At 35.7% G+C, this 12,717-nt stretch overlaps 1 protein-coding gene across 8 annotated transcripts in view; it reads left to right on the top strand.

Annotated features, from left to right (window-relative positions):
• The window catches only part of GRXCR1 (glutaredoxin and cysteine rich domain containing 1), a 336,269-nt gene that overhangs the window by 25,240 nt on the left and 298,312 nt on the right, over nt 1-12,717 (top strand). For 7 of the 8 annotated variants that reach the window (XR_009008472.1, XR_009008468.1, XR_009008470.1 and 4 more), the window contains exon 3: nt 12,363-12,449. The exons of the other annotated variant lie outside the window; for it this stretch is intronic. The gene's annotated coding sequence lies outside the window, so the exon portion shown is untranslated. The remainder of the gene's footprint in view (nt 1-12,362; nt 12,450-12,717) is intronic. 8 annotated transcript variants of the gene reach the window in all.

Here is a 12,717-nt window from a genome sequence, read left to right as displayed (position 1 = left end):
TTCTCCTCATGTCTCATTGGATAGAATTGGGTCATATGCCCACACCAAACCAAACCTTTGCCTAGAGGGGTAAAACACCCATGCTGGGGAGGGCGATGGATTCCGTATTCCCTTTTAAAAAGTGGCTACGTGGAGGACATGTAATAAAATCAAGTTCTGTTAGGAGGAAGAAGTGCAGTTGCTGGGGTAGCAACTGACCGTCACCAAAATATGGCTGGCCTCTTTGGCCTGAGTCATTTTCATGGATTCGTGAACCACTGAGGAGTGTTCCTTAGAGAGATATGGAATATTCTGGTAACCTGACATGAGGGAACAAAAACTCGCTTTTGTTTGAACAAGTTAATTTAATTGGGAAATAAATGTTATCATATAATCTATAGAATAGTGCAGGATGATGAACTCCCATCTAAGAGAGATAAAGCTACAGTTAGAGGAGGTATTTTGTTTTAGAAGTCATTATTAAAGATATGCTACAAAATTGCCTGTACAGAAGATTTATTTTCACTTTACTTTTTGAATAACTTAAGCTTCTTGGAGAATAATTCTTTTCTAAGGAAGGTACATTAATACAAATATATGAAAAATGAGAGGCTGCAAGGAATGAGAAGAGAGTGAGATGGTGTGACTTCCTTGCAGTGGTTTATTTTTTAGGTGAAGACTTGAGGTGATTCTTTTTTTTTTAAATTAATTAATTAATTAATTAATTAATTAATTTGGCTGTGTTGGGTCTTCGTTTCTGTGCGAGGGCTTTCTCTAGTTGCGGCGAGCAGGGGCCACTCTTAATCGTGGTGTGCGGGCCTCTCACTGTCGCGGCCTCTCTTGTTGCGGAGCACAAGCTCCAGACACGCAGGCTTAGTAGTTGTGGCTCACGGGCCTAGTTGCTCCGCAGCATGTCGGATCTTCCCAGACCAGGGCTCGAACCCATGTCCCTTGCATTGGCAGGCAGATTCTCAACCACTTCGCCACCAGGGAAGCCCAAGACTTGAGGTTATTCTTCATTAAGTTTTGCAGAGCCTTGCTGAGAAATTTGATCTCAGCACCTGAGATTTGTTCCCAGCAGGAGCTCATGAGCTTTAGTGGTTTGTAGGGATGACTGAAGAGTCTGGCAACCTCAGAACCATGACATCTGGGTTCAGAAGAACACAAAGAAGGACGCCTGAGTTTTATGATTAGAAGATAATTTTTAAAAAAATATTTACAAGTGAGTAGAACTAGGTAAATATATCATGAATAAATCAGGTAGGCCTATCTAAGCAAGATTACAAAACAGATGATAATAAATTGTATGTGTTTTTTTGGAGACATCCACTTGAAAAGATGGATGTTTTTGAGTCCAGCTATCACTCAAGGTAGAATTAACAATAATTAATTTTTGACTCATAAAAAGAATATCTTTTTTCCCCCATTGTTAGTGGTTCTTGGTAGCAGCCTGTATAATTTCCTTAAAGATCTGCATTGGCATGGTTAGTGTAAGTTGTACCCTTTCCCATTAGTATATAGCTATGGAACTTAAGAATGGTTCTCCTTTTCAAAAATCATTTTCTTATTCTTCAGTTCTTGTTATTTGGCCAGGTAGCTACAAAATGATTTTATATTCTAGACCAACACAACTCTTAAAGGGGGTATTTACCTGTTTATTGCTTCATATTTTATAATTTTATTTATAAAAATTTTAATATGAGCTTGAAATTTTAACCAATAACACTGAAAACACAGATCAAATTTGGTTTTGTCAGAGTATTTGGACAGGAAATGGATCTCTTACTTGCCCCTACTAGAGCCATAGTTACTCTAAATATTCAGTTCTCCTTAAGACCTTCTACCAGACATTATGCTTCCTGGCAACCCTGATGCCAGACATTATGATGCCTATAATCTATATATGAATCCTGGGCTCAAATTCCAGGTCTGCCACTTACTAGATGACTAAATTTGTAACTTGGGGCAAGATACTTAGTCTCTCTGTGCCTCAGTTTCCCCACCTATAAAACGGGAGCGAATAATATTATTTATCTCAAAGTTGTTATGAGGATTGAATTAGTTAAAATAGGTAAAGTCATTTAGAACAGTGTCTGGTCTAATAAGCATGCAATAAGCATTAGCTAATATTATTCCAATTGTTATTTAGAAAAATAAAAACAATTTTCAATCCTTGCAAGAGATGGGTGGGGTCTGTTAAAAATCTTTATGGAGAAAATTATAAAACATTAAAAAATATTTTATATTAATTATTTTATATATGTTAAATATAAGGCCTGAAAGTGGAGAGGTGCCATGTTCATAGATTCAAGGAATCCCGTAACATAATGATGTACATAAAATTATATTAAATCAAATTATAAATAAATTCATTTCCAGGCAAAATACCAATTAGTTTTCTTTTTGCCATGAAATTTGATGTCGATCCAAAATTTATATGGAAGAATCAAGATCCAAGAATAACCAAGACAAAAAACAAGATTGGAGAATTGCCTTACCAGGTATCAATTCTCATTATAAAACTGTAGTAATTAAAACAGTGTGCTATGAACTAGAGGTAAACTAGAAGGAAGGTGGAATAGAAAAGAGAATTCAAGAGACACCGACATAAATGGAAATTTTTATTTTAAAAAAAGTAAGGTTGCAAATTAATGAGTGAAGGATAAACACTGTAGGGACAATTGGCTATCCACATTTAAAAATTAAACTACTTCTATACTCAAACTGTATAAGAAAGAATAAAAATGCATGGAAGGTCTAAATGTAAACATATATTTAGAAAGAATTGAAAGTACCCAGCCCAAGATGATGATGATGAGGACACAGAGTAGGGTAGAGAGTTAGACTTCAGTTATATCTAGATTTATTTCTTTTTTACAAGACTGGAATCAGTTATGAATAGCTGGAACAGCGATATTTGCTATCTCAGTCACTCTATTTTTGTGTTTTCAAAATTTCTCAAAATGAAAAATACAGAAAATAAAAAATACAGAACATAACAACTCTGTAATTGATGAAGAAATTTTTCCTATTTTTGGGACTGAATTCTTGGGGTCTTTCATACAAAAAGATTTGAAGTACCCTGCACGTATCAGCATTTATATCAGAAAAGGCTAGCCCATCATGGATTTGAGCGTCCACCACAGAAGTGGACAGTTAGATAAAAAGAGCAGAAGACGTGGACTAGGACCAAGATGAAAGCATTGCCATAGTCATTCTTGGCTGAGAATTTCATCATTGGTCTTATAAAAAGAATTCATGCAAATACTGTCATCACATTGTATGCTTTCATGTATTCAATCTATCGAACACATATTTATTGAATATCTAATCTGTGTTAGGCGCAAAGCTAACTACTGAGGATTCAGCAGTGCAGGACAAGATCCCTGCGCTCAAGGTTAATCTGTAGTGAGAAGGACGTACTTCAAAATAAATTACTCAGGTAAATATATCACTACAAAATTTGATCTTGCTATAAAAGAAAACTAATGATAATTGTGTGTTATCTGGAATTTATCCTCAAATTTACTGAAGAAAACACTTTATATTCAATAGTTAGAATCAGTTCTTTGCCAGTTACCAATTTATTGCCTCTCATCTCTAGTTCCACACATCATAATCCTGTGTAGAATTGTGAGTAAAAGGCGTTATATGTTTTCTTAGTTTGTGATTCATTAAAAAAAGGGGATGATTCTTTGCTCAAAACTTTGTTCCAGAGTTAAAGTCTGTGTAGTAGGTTGAATAATGGCTCCCGAAGGTATCCAGGTCCTAATCCCTGGAACCTGCGAATATAACCTTATTTGGAAATAGGGTCTTTGTGGATGTAATTAAATTAAGACAAGATTATACTATTTTAGAATGGGCCCTAAATTCAGTATGATTGGTATCCTTAAAAGAAGAGGAAATTTGCACAAGAAAATATCAAAACACTTGGAAACTAAACAGCACACTATAAATAAACACAATATTCTAAATATTCATAGAGGAAGTCTCAAAGGAAATGAAAAAAATGCATTGAACTGAATGAAAATGTACCATATTAAAGTTTGTGGGACATTACTAAAGCACTTAAAAGGAAGTTTATAGCACTAAACACATATATTCGAAAAGAGGAAAATTCTCAAATCAATAGTCTAAAGCTCTCACCTCAAGAACCTAGAAAAAGGAAGAGTAAAATAAACCCAAACCAAACAGAAGGAAGAAAATAATAAAGATAAAAGCAGAAATCAAAGAAATTGAAAATAGAGAATAAAGAAAATCAATGAAACAAAGAGCTGGAACTATGAAAAACATCCATAAAATTGACAACTCTCTAGGAAGACTGTGTGAGGCAAAAAGAGAAAGGGCATGAATCACCAATATCAGGAAGAAAAGGGGATATCTCTAAAAACAATGCAGACATCAAAATGATGATAAGGGAATACTGTAAACAGTTCTACACACAGAAATTTGACAATTTAAATGAAATGAACAAATTCCTCAAAAAACACAAACTATTGCATCTCACCCAATGTGAAATAAATAATTTGAATAGCCCCATGAATACTAAATAAATTGAATTTGTAATAAAAAAAATAGACTCCCTCAAAAGAAGTCTCCAAGTCCAGATTGTTTCACTAGAGAATCCTACTAACCACTTAAAGAATTAATACCAATTCTACAACATCTCTTCTAGAAAAAAGAAGAGAGGGAACCCTTCTCAATTTATTTCATGAAGCTCGTTTTACCCTGATACCAAAACCAGACAAAGACAGTACAAAAAAAAAAGAAAACCATAGACAATGTTTCTCATGAATATAGACGCAGAAATCAAAATCATTAACAAAATATTGATAAATAGAATTCTTCAATATATGAAAAGAATTACATTCCACAACCAAATGGAGTTTATCCCAGGGATGCAAGAAGGAATTTAGAAGTCCATTGAATGGTTTTGTTTTTTAAAAAGATTTGAGCATAGAATAAAATATAAAACTATGGAAAATTTTTGTATTTACTTATTTTCTTTCTTTAAACACAGAATATGCTCAATAGTGCTATGAAGTGCTCCATGCTGTTTAGTTATTATGTGAGCTGCACACACCCAGGAATATAATCTATGCTGTTGATTCTATTATCTTTTACTTGTTATACAATTTCCTTTACAACAAAGTTATAGCAATTTTGTTTTTGTGTATTTTCATAAATAGCATTTCAAGAAAACTATAACTACAAAATCGTTTTTATTTATTTATTTTTTATTGGAATATAGTTGCTTTACAATGTTGTGTCAGTTCCTTCTGTACAGCAGAGTGAATCAGCTATACGTATACATATATCCCCTCCCTCCCGGATTTCCTTCACATCTAGGTCACCACAGAGCACTGAGTAGAGTTCCCTGTGCTATACAGTAGGTTCTCACTAGTTATCTATTTTATACATAGTAGTGTATATATGTCAATCCCAATCCCCCAGTTCATCCTACCCGCCCTTTCCCTCCTTGGTGTCCATACGTTTGTTCTGTACGTCTGTGTCTCTATTTCTGCTTTGCAAGTAGGTTCATCTGTACCATTTTTCTAGATTCCACATATATGTGTTAATACACGATATTTGTTTTTCTCTTTCTGACTTAGTTCACTCTCTATGACAGTCTCTAGGTCCATCCATGTCTCTGCCGGAGAAAACCATAATTCCAAAAGATACATGCACCCCAGTGTTCATTGCAGCACTATTTACAATAGCCAAAATTGTTTTTAAAATGAATATCTAAAATATCTAAAATTGCTGCATTGTTTTATTAATAATATGCATATTTTGGCTTGTTAAAAATCATTTCTTAGTAAATGATTATACTTACAAATATAAATTTAGTTGAATCATTGCCTCTATTGAATATCCAGTGATCAAGCATTGTCAATTTCAAAAGGTCTTTAAATCAAAGCAGTCTTTCTCCTACTCCCTCTTAGAAATAAGTTATGAAAATGAAAGGACATACAATATATTTTTATCTAATATGAAATTAACATTAACACTAGGAAATTATTTTAAATATTTTACAGTCTTGTTGAGATCCAGATCAAAGCACCTTTATGGCTGCCTTAGAATGTAATGTGCCAGTACCAAGCATCAGCTTTATTTTCATTTGGATCTGTATAGATATTATTTCTAGGTGTTTGAATGTTTTTTTTATGTAAGATTACCTAGAATACATCCCAATGATTAGACCATAATGAAAGACAGTTTACATAGCTGAGTATTATCATTTTTCAATGGTAGACAGTATAAATGAGAATAGAATAACAAAAGCAAACAAAAATGACAGAAGCAACAACTAAAATTTTTTTTAAATCTTAAAAATTACATTTATCAAGGCGAGGATTATTCTTCATAATTTTATCTGGAAATGGGTACAATATTGGTAGGTAGGAATGTGTAGTAGATTATTATTGTGTTTAATATTACTTTGTATAAAAATATTGGCATGCATGTTCATAGGACCACTGTGGTTTTTATTTTTATGAAGACCCAATAGCAAGCACATTTGTAACATGAAAGAGTTGGATTCAATTCCGTTTACGTAAACACAACCTCCTACACAGAGCTCATTAGTTTATCCTCAACTGATACATAAATTATTGAACCAATCTTGATCTGCCAGCTAAGTGGAATATGAGATCTCACAGCAATATTTATTAATTTGTATGAGGACTTTATTTCTACCCTGCTTCTGAAAGATAGAAAGAGGAAATTGCAGCTTTTGTGGTTTCTTAAGGAATGAATACAATCTAAATGACCCTAAACTTCGGAGCAGGAGTTGAACTTTAGGATTTCTTTTGTTGGCTTACCTCCAGCTGCCTTATAAGAAGAACATGATTTTTGATTCATATTTATATTTTCAGATGTTGACTCATCCCCTTCACTGATTTTGTCTTTTTATTTAAGAAAAGATCCTTCATGAATGATTGAATTGTTAGACTCATGCATCCATTTGCTCTGTCTCCTGATATTACAAAGACTTTTTTCAGAAAATGACATTACAAGATTCCTGGCAAATGATTGGATTGGCAAATAATTCAGGCAGATGTGAAAATAATATCAATGAGAAATCAGAAAAATTCAATACATATAACAGTACCAAGCATTCATGAGGATGTGGGGGAAGATGAAACCACATACATGTTGGTTGGAGTGTAAATTGGTTTGCTGACTTTGGAGAGCAATTTGTGAGTACGTTGTAGAGGTGAATTTGCACCTGGTGTCCATCCTTCTATTTTATTGCTTCTTTACCCTAGAAAACACCAGGCATTTGTGCACAGGATGAGTCTTTGAGCAGGTTTGTAACAAGGGATATAATCCGTTTAACAGTGAATAAATGTATAAACCATTGTTTATTCAAACAATTACTATGCAAAGATTTGTAATGAATGTTCCAGATCTATAAGAGTAAGTATGGTTTATTTCAAAAATGCAATGCTGAATAAAAAAAAGTTGCAAATTATACTTTAAGTATAATTCATTTATGTAGAATTTAAAAATAGTACTATTTATGTATGCTACATATGTAATGAAGTAGAAGAACATCATGAATATAATACACATCAACATTAGGATAGTGGTTACTGCTGGGGAGGAAGGTGGCAGATTGAGAAAGATGGCAGATTGAGGATAGAGATGCAGGTGTAACATTTCATTTTTTAGAAAAGAAAGTGAGAGAACTGAAGTAAAGAAAGCAAAATATTAGTGTATGCTTAATCTTGGTATTTTAGCATTGTTACACTCACAGGTATCTGTCACATTGTATTTTGTACTCATATTTTTAAATGGTTTTATAGTTAAGGAAAAAAAAATCCTAATTACTGGTTGTGAAGGGCTGAGTTCAGCCAGGTGAATGTCAATTTCATGGGGGGTAAAATCACCCCATGAAGTAGAGAATTGAAGAGGTTTTCTCCTAAGCTGGCCCAAGGGAGTAGCAAGAGGAATTAATTTATCAGGGAATGAACTTTGAAAATAGACCAGGACATATTGCTATTCTCATGGGAACTTAATCTCTTTCAAATAGTCTTCTTTAAAGAAACCTTGGGAAGTTAACTTCTCCAATGCTCATATTTTCTCAGTAATAAAAAATAATGATAATAATATTGCATAAAATTTAATAAGCACTTATATTCAGATTCTGCTGATGATTTATACATTTGTCTCATCTAATCCTCACAATGTCTCTATGAAGTAGATATTATTATAAACTACACTTAAAGATGGGCCAAGTACTTTCCCTACTCACATGGCAGAGCTAGTACATTGCAATAGCAAGATTAACCATTAGAGGCCTTTACAAGAGCAACAGATTAATAAGTAAATCAGTGAAACATTAAAGGTAATGGGGATGGTCCTTTCAACATCCCTCTGCTCTCATTTTATAGTAGACTGCCCCACTGAGTTGCTACCAAAATAGTTTGATAATTAATTTAAGAAAGATTAAGCTAATGTACTAACAGACACTGTACCATCTCTTTTGAATTTAACATTTAACAGAGTTTCTTTTTGTTTTAGTGCTAGGAACTTAAAAGCTAGTGAGTATGAATATGTGAATATTCAAAATATTTTTAAAATTTATATAAACATAAGTTTATATTAATGGGCATCTGTCTGAATAGAAAAGATATTGCTACTTCTGAATTTCCTTCCACCTCAAAAAATTCTGTTTGTGTAGTTAGATTGATTAGATATTAATTCTACTTCTGAGAAATAATAATCTTTTTATTAAGAAATAGAAATTGCTCATTTGAGCATTAAAAGATTTTAAAATTGAGAAATTGTGTAGGTAGAGTTTTGATATAATAAAATCGAAGCAGAAAAATTACCTAAAATATACTTTAAGTATATTTATATTTTTTCCTCTCAAATAGGAGAAAACTGATGAGGATGGGGTGGGATTTTGTACTGGACCAAAAAAGCTAAGTTTCTGAAGTTATTTGGGAGGAGGTTTAAGTTTTATTTTAGAATTAATTATAGTTAAATTTATTGAGCCATTAGATGCTCCAATAAGTAATTACTATTTTCCATGCACTGGACTGTACCTTTTTACAAGTAGGATCTCACGCAGTCCTGACAACGTTTGTACTCATTTTGCCGATGAGAAAACTGAGGCTGTGAGAGGGGAAGTAAAGGGCTCAAGGTCACACAACTTGAGAATAGCAGAGTCATGACTCAACCTAGAGTAGGATTCAGATCTAGGTAGGCAACTCTGCTTTTGTGCCTCCTTCAGTTTGTTAAGGTGTCCCAGTGTGAAAACCTCTATAACTGGTTTTGGGAAGAGCAGGTGAATCTGAGCTCTGAAACCTGCAACCCTTTTTGTGTGTGTGTGTGTGTGTGTGTGTGTGTCAGGCTGAGCACTTTTTGCTTCTTTATGAGAAACAGTCATAATTAAGGGCAATAGCTTAAGGAAATACCTCAATAAGAGAGTTCTTAAAGATGGGATAGAGTTTAATGGAAAAAAATGTTCTGCTTGGAAAACATGCTAGGGAACTATGAATGGTTTTTTCTCCTTTTCATCCATAAAAAGATTAGAAGTGTAGTACTCTGAATTACTTTTCAGGCAGAGAAACTATAAAACACTGTGAAATAGAGAAGCAGGATTCAGAATATTGCATTTTGTTTTTTTTGTTTTTTTTTTTAAAAATTATTTATTTATTTATTTATTTATTTTTGGCTGTATTGGGTCTTCGTTTTTCTGTGCGAGGGCTTTCTCCAGTTGCGGCAAGCGGGGGCCACTCTTCATCGCGGTACGTGGGCCTCTCACTATCGCAGCCTCTCTTGTTGCGGAGCACAGGCTCCAGACGCGCAGGCTCAGTAGTTGTGGCTCACGGCCCTAGTTGCTCTGCGGCATGTGGGATCTTCCCAGACCAGGGCTCGAACCCATGTCCCCTGCATTGGCAGGCAGATTCTCAACCACTGCGCCACCAGGGAAGCCCCTGCATTTTGGTTTTTATTAAAAAAGAAATACATGCACATGGTAGAAGATTAGAAAATACTGATAATCAAAGAAAAAAAAATTTTACAAAATCTGTAACTATCGTTGAGTGATAAACACCACCATTACCTTGGTGTGCATAACTCTATGTATGTACTTTAAAAATCAAATCATGTTGTGGAACCTGTTTTATTACCTGATTATAGCTTTTTTAAAGGTTAAAGGCATTTATTTTTGTACTTCAGGGCATAAATGGAGCTACAGAAATGTCGATACAATAAGTGTATATCCATGAGATTTTGGACTACCTTTCCATAAATCTCACTTGAATGCAGCGTTATTTTCTTCTGTTTTTTATTCAAGGTGGTGCATCACAATTATGATGTAGTTCTTTTTTTTTTTTCTAAAGATTTTTTTTTTTTTGATGTGGACCATTTTTTAAAGTCTTTATTGAATTTGTTACAATATTGCTTCTGTTTTTTATGTTTTGGTTTTTTGGCCGCGAGGCATGTGGGATCTTAGAACCCACACCCCATGCATTGGAAGGCGAAGTCGTAACCACTGGACCACCAGGGAAGTTCCTATGATGTAGTTCTTGATGCTAGTTACTGGGTGGCTGTTAGGACTTTCCTGAAATGAACTGTGAAATTGACAAACCCATATGTCAATTATGATTCTTCCAGGTTGGAAGACTAATCCAGGGCCAAAATTGAAACAGAGATAACCATAATTTTTGAAAGGTAGAAGAGATCCTACAGAGTGAGTATATATGTTACACACAAGGAAAGAGAGAAATATTCCGAAACAGTGTCCAGGGCCATACAACTAGTTATTGGTGAGAGATTGCAACTGAAATCCAGCTGTTCTAACTTCTAGTCCATTGCTTTTTCATCTATTGCATGTGTCTCACTAAGGAGCCCATTTCATGAGATTGCAGAATAGAGCACTGTGTGGTCTGGCTTTCTTAGGGGCAACGTTTCCAACCTCCAGACTCATAGCCCTACATAAAGAGAGGGCTCCTGGGGGCTTCCCTGGTGGCGCAGTGGTTGAGAGCCTGCCTGCCAATGCAGGGGACACGGGTTCCAGCCCTGGTCTGGGAAGATCCCACATGCCGAGGAGCGACTAGGCCCGTGAGCCACAATTACTGAGCCTGCGCGTCTGGAGCCTGTGCTCCGCAACAAGAGAGGCCGCGATAGTGAGAGGCCCGCGCACCGCGATGAAGAGTGGCCCCCGCTTGCCGCAACTAGAGAAAGCCCTCGCACAGAAACGAAGACCCAACACAGCCATAAATAAATAAATAAATAATTAAAAAAAAAAAAAAGAGGCCTCCTGGGAACCTCTCCACCGTTAAGAAATTCCACGAAGCAGAGTAATTGTCCCTATTAACTCTTTAAGTCCTGTTTATCATGGGAAGAACAGAATGACCATTCATGGATCTTAGGATTTAGGACAGCCATTGGAAAGATTTTTAAATTTATTTTTAAAGTCCTATGAGATATAAGGCATGGTGGGAGTTTAAGGTGGAGGGATAAATGTGGGGCAGAAGCTGGCCAGAAAATAGCCAAAGATTTAACTTCACCAATAGGAGTGTTTTTCTTTCTTGTCCTCCCTCTGTCAGTTGTCATCATCCTCTTCATCATCACTATGATTTTTTAAAAAAATCTAACGTATCTCATACTCACTATAGTCAGACACTGAATTCAGTGTTTTCATATGCATTATCTCATTTAATCTTATGAATCAAATTGTTATTCCCATGTACAAATTAGCAAACCGAGGCTCAAGTGACCTTAAGTAATTTGGTCAAGGACTTCCTAGCTGGTAATCCAGCTAGGATTCTAACTTAAGTCTTTGGGTCTCCAGAACCCATGCTCTTTACAGTCTATTACACTATTCCTCTTATAAGCATCCGTGAGGGGTTGAGGTTCAAAAACCCAAGTCAGATTGCAGAGTAATCTTGAACTTGATATGGACAGTGGCATGAAAAGGAGGTCTGAGCTGGGGCACATGAGGTCTACGGCAGTGAGCTTTCTAGTTCACACAGTCCAGTACTAGAAATTTGATTTCTCTGTCTATCCTTGAGGTCATGCTGGGAGTGGGGGTGTGAGAAGGATCCAACATGATCAGGCTGAAGGTCACAGCTGTACTGTTTTTCTAGCAGGAAACATAGATGAAAATTAGGAATCAGGGCAGACATCCAGCTGGGTAGAATAGCTCTGAGATTTACGCCAGATGTTCATGAAGGTACCATGGGGACACAGTTCACTCTGAACACCCTACACACAGGCATTGATGTAGCAGACTAATTCCAGAAGGAATATGTGTATTTTTTACATATGACACCTGTTTCCAAAAAAAGAAACTGTAGTGGAACTAAGTGCAGCTTACGTGTTATGCTCAGTTCTTGGCTAATGAGACCCTTATGTGTGTTCAGGCTCAAGACACAGATGGGAATGGTGAGGATATCCAGCTAAAGAAAAAAATGCAAGTGACCATGGGATGGTGAAGGAGCCTACTCAAGGTAATAGATGTCACCCTGGGAGGTAGAGGGACAGATTTCTCTCTCTATTGCTGCTGGTAAGGGGTGCACATTTTTCAATTTGAATATCTATAGCGGTAATTCTCAAAGTGTGGTCCCCAGACCAACAGCACCAGAATCACATGGGAACTTATTGGAAATGCACACTCTCAGGCTCCACCCCAAACCTAATTAATTAGACACTCTGGGGGTGGCGACAAACCTTCTAGGTGACTGGGATGCAACTGAAGTCTGAGACCCACTCACCTGC

Source organism: Balaenoptera acutorostrata, chromosome 5, assembly GCF_949987535.1.
Source record: "Balaenoptera acutorostrata chromosome 5, mBalAcu1.1, whole genome shotgun sequence".
Classification (NCBI taxonomy): domain Eukaryota; kingdom Metazoa; phylum Chordata; class Mammalia; order Artiodactyla; family Balaenopteridae; genus Balaenoptera; species Balaenoptera acutorostrata.
This window is presented reverse-complemented; position numbering and strand designations above follow the sequence as displayed.